Genomic DNA, 7,474 nt, shown 5'->3' on the forward strand with positions numbered 1-7,474 from the left:
GTACTGAAACTAGAATATTCACTTCTCACATGCCGTCATTTTCTCTCCTAAATGTGAATATTCAACAAGGATGCCTTTTTATGTATAAGAACGCTTAGAACTATGATTAACATTCAGAAACTGAGAATGACTTAAACGGCCAATAAGCAGACTTAGAGGGCACACAATTAACATTTAGAATAATAAACGACATATAGGCCTCAAGCCAACACCCCCCCCCCAGAAGAAAAACAAAATTGAACAAATACAAAATACAAAATACTCGATTTGTGACTCTACATTCCTAATGTTAAAAAACGAGCTAAACCAGCCAAGTGCCATGAGGCGAGAGAACCCATTGCAGAAAAGGAGACTGGGAAGAAGGACCATGGGACACCACATAGTGGGTGCTACACTTGGCGCACATGCCAGTTAAACTAGGTGAGCCCAACTTGTGAAAAGTCTCCAGAGTATGTGCCGACACTTGGTACTAACCAGCATCAATATTAAGCGTCAATAAAAATGATTGTGAGAGTAGCCAAGGGCCTGGGTGATGAGTCAGCACTTGGATGCACTGCCCCACCTTGAGTGAGAGACAGGAACAAAACACATTGCTGAGTCAAAAAACAAAACAAAACAAAAAAAAAAAACAAAAACTGTGTTTTTTTTCTCAATTTACAGATGCCATTTCTACTGACTTTTTTTTTTTTTTTTAAATGACACAGGGGCAGCCTCCGGGCAGCTGAGGCCACAAGATTTCTCTCCTTTGCATTTAGCTTCAATTGAAGATGCTGAGACTGACCCAGGAGGTTCTAGAGTTCTCCAGAAGAGAGAATCTACTCCAAAGAACCTGAGCAGACTGAGACCGTCCCCTCCGCGCTTAGGCTGACACTAAAGTGACTTACTGTGTCATTTTTGTCCCAAGGCCGGTTAAATTGTGGCACCGCTCTGAAACCCACGTTTAGAGTCTTAAGCGAAGTTGCTCTAATAAAGCTCTAAAAAAAAAAAAAGCCAAACAGTTCGAGTCCATGCAAGCTGGAGATGAGAAGGCTGTTGAGGAATCTTATAGGGTATCATTTCTAATAAAGTATTGGTAATTAGAACCCACATAAAAACAAAAGCTCTTTGGGACCCTGTGTAGTTTCCCTTAAGCAAAGGGGCTAGCTGAGAATTCTATTACTGCCTACCCCCAGCCTTGCCATGCAAGTGACTTTATATGAAACTGTCTGTCATTTTATGATCCCAAACACCTGTGAGTCCTGACTGGGTCTGGTTTGCTGCTCCTTTTTGCCCTCCCTAATTTTAATCTTTTATGCTTTTCACTTCTTTTCTTTTAATCACTTTTTCCTTTGCAAATTATTTAAAAAAAAATTTTTTTTTTTTTTTTGGTCCAGCAGTGTGTTTATTTCCACTATAAAGATAACGTCATCAGGTGAAACTTCGGCTCTCACCTGAGATGACTTGAAACAAGTGCACGCCTTTCTCAAACTTAAGCTCACCCCCCACCACCACCACCTCCCCACCCCACCCCACCCTGTGCCTTGAGTCTGAGGCCCACTGGCAGGTCTGGACAAGCTGCAGGGCCTCTCAGCCATATCTGCTTGAGAGAGAGAGAGAGACCCCCCATACAGGCAGCTGCTGAAGATCCTCAGCCAAGATAAGCCAGCGGCGGTCATGTCCACCCATCGAATCCTCACTGCAAAGCACGTCTCTACCATCCAGAGAACATCCTGTGAGTTAAGGATGCAAGGCTCCAACAATCCCAACAGAGTGGAATATTCCAAGTGATCCACACTGGGAAACCAGCCTTGTTATAAAACCTGCTAGTGGAAGAGAGGTATTTGAGTACCCGGTGCCTCGTGGCAGTGGGAGAGAAAACAGAGGTCTGAAGCAAATTCCAATAGTAGTGTCTAATGTGCATGCTGTCACCAGAAGTGCACTGTCCTGACAGCCTTTAAGGCAGACAAACCCTCAGAGGCTGGCATGAACATCAAGATTGCAAACTGTGACTTCAACAGCAAATTCCATCTTTTACAACCAGCAGGGTACTTTGTGGGGAAGCCTGACCTTCTCCGCATGTAGACGCACATAGCCTGGTACCTGTGCGTTGGCAAGTGGATTCCTGCCCTCTGACCTACAGAGATTCAGGGGAACTGCCAGAGAGGTGCCGAGCAGGAGATGCGACACTCTTCCTATGTGGCTATGGTGAGAACACATTCAAAGATCAACTCTTTCATGCTCAGTCCCAGTGAGAGCCAAGCTCTGGGGAGCACTGTGATGGACCCATGGATACATGTGGGTCATCAAGGTGAGGAACTTATGTGGGGGTCACATCCTGTCTTCAAGGTTACAGACCAGACTTCTTAATGGGCCAGAAAATCCAACCAGACAATGGCTTCCTATGTCTTCTGCCGAGCTCGTTTTAACTCTGAGCCTTGCTGCACAGCTAGCTACCCTGGCACTTGAAGGGGCAGCCTTCAGATGATCCCAACAACAGCGCACCTTTCCCATCTGGTAGGGTACAGCTTAGGCTGTCGGATAACCTCAAGGCGTGTGTTTTCAACAGCCTGAGGTTGACCTTTCACGGCTTCTCTTAGAATCATCAGAGGATCCCGAGGACAAAGAGATAGAGCGGAAGAGAGTGGCACAAGCTCCTACCAGCTCCAACCCACCCAGACAGCAATAAGATGCCTCTCCCCTCCCATCGTCTCCCAACATCGCCCTCCCACCAAACACAAGTTACAATAATACAGCCAGCCTTGACTAAACAAAACATCCGTGCAGGGTGGCTGGGTCTGGGCTGTTCCATGGAGCACAATAGCTGTGAGGTCTCCCTGCCCGGCACAGCCACAGCCTTCCCTGTGGTCTTTCCCTCCACCCAGGCAGTATAGCACAAGTGACAGAGCTCCAGATAAACCAGTTTCTAAGGGGTATGTCTGAAAAGAAATCCATTCCCGCTGGGAAGCATGAACCTGTACTGGCTCAAGACTCTGCCTAAGGACCTGGCTATAGCCTCTTTGTCTAAGAACTGGCCAAGATCACCAGGGGACCAATCCTAGCTTCTTTTAGCAAGTTCAGCTTCCGCAGCACAGGAAGAAATGGCTGCTTCAAGGGTTCCGATTAGAATCTGAATGACCCCTGGAGAAGTCAGTGGCTCAGTGGGACACCAGGGAAGAGAGAACACAGTTTTCCAAGGTCCAGGTGGGCTCTTTGCTGGCAGATGCTTGGTGCTGGGGGCTCCCCTGCAAGGCAAACTCCAAGCGGCCTCACCACGCGATCTCCGGAATCCTTCAGTCCAAATCCCCTTGGCCTTGAGGAGTGTCACTCGAATCCTGACAGAGTTCTGGGCTCAGCTTTCAATAGATTGATCCATCCGCCTCTGTTGGAAAAGAGGAGATTCTGTAAAGTAATCCAGCAGGAGAGAGCAAGACTTGAGTAAGCCACAGTAAGCCACAAAGAATTCAGAGTTTGGGTCTTTCTCTCTCCCCCACCCTGGCCATCCCCGGACAGGAGCGAGCCACTACGCCACTTGCCAGTCAGGGAATGAGGTGGTCAGGGGAACAAGAAGACCCGCTGAAGGGTTCTACCGCATTCTGAGCAGCTCTGCACGCTTTCTACCCTTCTGCTCCGAGCAGCTGAGGGCCAAGGCCACCTTTCCTGTGAGCTCTTTTGGGAATGGAGATGGCATCGGTCTCCCTTGGGTCAGGGTCTCTCTGCTTTCTGCATTCTGGGAGAGCCATCGTCTAAAGCGCTGGCTACCCATCACTTCTCTTTGCTGGTTAGCATAAGCCAGGCACCAGCAAGTCCACAAAATGCTTTGTCCCCCGGCCCTCACCCCCATCTCTGTACTCCTTGTCTTCTCTTCCCGACACTGTCAAGCATCCAAGACCTGAAAGACCAATGGGCAAAGCGATTCCCAGGCTGTCTATCTCAGGGCTGCGGCGGAGGTGGCGGGGGGGGGGGGGCAGTTGGTCAACATATTTCTCTGCTCTGGCTGAGGCCTTAGAGGTCAACCTAAAGGCTCCTCCTCAAGTCAAAGATCTTTGGGGAGGGGTCCGGGAGGAAAAGGCTGAGTTCCTGAAGCTGCTAAGGATGGTCCAGCATCCATCCTGCATACAGATTCTTTTAGGGATCAAATGCATAACATGTTTTGGGAGTTCATCAAACACACGGATTTCCCCACTTTGAAATTGGGACCAGTGAAATGTTCTATGATTATAAAATTATCAGAAACATTTCCTTCTGTAGTTCTTATTTATGCTATCAGAGAGACATTATAAGAGAAAGAATTACCTCCCTGAGAGAACTACCTAAATGGCACTTATTTGGATGGTTGGTTAAATATTATTGTCAGCTAATAATATTTTGTTGTTGTGGGTTTTTTTTTTTTTTTTTTTGAGGCAGTATCTTGTCATGTAGCCCAGGCTGTCCTAGAACTCACTGTATAAATCAGGCTGGCTTCAAATTCTTGGAGACCCACCTCTGCCTCCGAGTACTGAGATAAAGGTATGACTTGGCCAAATAATTTATTTTTGATGAGCTTGGGTCAGTGAATAGGTCAGCTATTCCGGTACGCAAATTGAAGGGAGGAAAAGATTACAAGTATAATTAAGGGTAGTTACAAATAAATAAAGAAAATTGGGACATGGTAAAAACAATTTATTTTTTAGACACAGCCTTGTATAACCCAGTCTGGTCTGAGACTCGCTATGTGGCTGAGGCTAGCCTTGAACTCCTGAGCCTTCTCCCTCTACCTCGCAAGTGCTGGGAGTGTACACCTAGCCGCCATTTGTATGTCGTTTGAGTTTGTGATAAGGTATGGGGAGGGTGAAGAGGAGATCATTCAAATCATAACAATCGGATGACTTTGATTCAGCCATGACTGGACTGGAGCATCAGTAGCACAGACTGAACCTAGAACATGTTCAGTATTCAAACAAACAAACCCCCCATTGGGTTTCTCTTAACTTGAAAACAGTTTCTGTCTCTAGCACTCAAGCAAACCTGAGAGAAACAGTTATTTGGGCATTGAGATACTGAGGATCGGACCATTATTTGAATCCAACTACACTTAGCAGGGCACACAGCTGATCCCAGCTACTTCAGAAGATCCCAGCTACTTCAGAAGATCCAAGGCCTTCCTGAACATAGCATCTCAAGACTCTGACTTTAAAAAAAAATTAAGAACCAGGCGTGGTGGCGCACGCTTTTAATCCCAGCACTCGGGAGGCAGAGGCAGGCGGATCTCTGAGTTCAAGACCAGCCTGGTCTACAGAGTGAGTTCCAGGACAGTCAGGGCTACACAGAGAAACCCTGCCTCGGGGGGGGGGAAAGGAAAGAGAGAGACAGACAGACAGACAGAGAGAAGAAAGAAGAAAAGAAAGACCCAAAAATTTAATAATTGGGGGGGGAAAAGGGCGACTAAAGCTAGTACTTAAAGAGGCAAGTGAATCATGGGTTAAGCTCAGTCTCTTGAGCTACATACTGAGGAGCCATAGAACAGCCTGGGCTACATAGCAAGACCTTGTCTCAGAAAGGAACAAACAAGAGCAAAGGCTGGGTATTAGGCTTGTTTCAGTAGTCTGAGGACCTGAGGCTGGATCCCTAACACCCCTGTAAAAAGCTAGGTGAGGCCACAGGAGGCTGAGGCAGTAGGATCTTAGCCTAGCCAGAAGGCATATTTCAGTGAGATGGCCCAATCTTCAAAGCTAAGGTGGAGAACAGTTACACAAAATACCAAATATGAACATCTGACTTTTACATATATGCACACGCCCATGTGGTTACATATATGCACATGCCCATGTGGTTACATAAATGTGCATGCCATATGGAAAAACACACAAACAGGGGTGAAATACTGTCCTTAATTTGTTTGTTTGTTTGTTTGTTTGTTTTGAGGCAGGGTTTCTCTGTGCAGCCCTGGCTATCCTAGAACACTCTCTGTAGACCAAACTGGCCCAAAGAGATCTGTCTGCCTCTGCCTCCTGAGTGCTGGGATTAAAAGCATGGGCCACCACTTCCTGGCTGGCCTTAACTTTTGTTAACTGTATTTGTTTGGGCTGGAAATATAAACCGTATGAGAACAATATGCAGAACAAAGGCCATATGCAAGATTTACTGTTATAAACCTTCATCAATTAGTGCTCCAATAAATTATACATTTTATGCTTTTATTTTACTTTTTTTAAAAAAGATTTATTTATTTATTTTATGTATATGAGTACACTCTAGTTGTCTTTAGACACACCAGAAGAGGGCATCAGATCACATTGCAGATGGTTGTGAGCCACCATGTGGTTGCTGGGAATTTGAACTCAGACCTTTGAAAGAGCAGTCAGTGCTCTAAACCACTGAGCTATCCCTCCAGTCCCTCTTTTTAGCTTTTAAAAGGTTTGTTTTTTTTTTTCCCCTCCCAATGTGTGTAATACACAAATATATTTAACAAAAACATGAGAGAGAGATCCTACTCTATTTGACACAGATTTAGTGTCTTTGTGTGAAAGATCAGGTTTTATGACCTCACCTATTTATAAAATGTGAAAGAGAGGTTGAATTTGTGATAAACACAGCAACAGCAAACAGTATAAAATTAAAGATCAGCTGAGTCTGTGAGCCCAGGGCTGATGCCCTCTTACCTTCAATTCAACAGAACTGAGTGCTGGCCTAAGGGCACCAGACACCAGATTAAACAGTGAATTAAATGTGCGTAAGAGGTTGGAGATGTTTCCCATTAGTCATCAAAGAATGAATGTGGACATTTACCTCCACTTGCCAATTCAAACTTCACTAGCATAACAGCAGAGATTAATTTGAAAGGTCAACCTCAGAATTAACAGGCCCTGCAAGGAGAAACAGCAGCACAGAACCTGATGTATGTTAGCTTTTCAGCAAACACGAGAAAACTCAAATGAGAAGGCAGGCCTCGCGCCTCATCCTGTAATCCTATCACTGGGGAAGCTGAGGCAGGAGGATGACCTTGAATTCAAAACCAGTCTGGACTACATAGCAAGCTACTGCAGAAAAAGGTTGGAGACACAACTTAGGCTTAAGAAAACACACTCTCTCTCACACACACATACACATGTACACATATATACACATTCATTCATACTCATACATATACACACATAGTTAAATATACACACTCACAATACACATAACATACATTTTATATATATATATATATATATATATATATATACACTTATAGTTACATATGCATACTCACACATACTCATATCACAATATATATCCATACACACTCATCCATACACTCATCCATACACACTCATCCATGCATATATACATACTCATATACAAGCATTTACTCATATACCCACTCATACATACATACTCTTTTTATTATACACACATACTTTTTTTTTTTTTTTCCCCCAAGAGAAACCCTGTCTCAGGACAGAACTGTCCTGGAACTCACTCTGTAGACCAGGCTGGCCTCAAACTCAGAAATCCACCTGCCTCTGCCTCCTGA

The 7,474-nt window shown here is 45.0% G+C and overlaps 1 long non-coding RNA gene across 1 annotated transcript in view; it reads right to left on the reverse strand.

The window, feature by feature from the left end:
- Positions 1-694: 694 nt before the first annotated feature.
- Positions 695-7,474, reverse strand: part of LOC110338913 — an 8,000-nt gene continuing 1,220 nt past the window's right edge. Inside the window, exon 3 of the long non-coding RNA XR_002381319.1 lies at positions 695-3,358. This is a non-coding gene — a long non-coding RNA (uncharacterized LOC110338913). The remainder of the gene's footprint in view (positions 3,359-7,474) is intronic.

Source organism: Mus pahari, chromosome 1, assembly GCF_900095145.1.
Source record: "Mus pahari chromosome 1, PAHARI_EIJ_v1.1, whole genome shotgun sequence".
In the NCBI taxonomy this organism is placed as follows: Eukaryota; Metazoa; Chordata; class Mammalia; order Rodentia; family Muridae; genus Mus; species Mus pahari.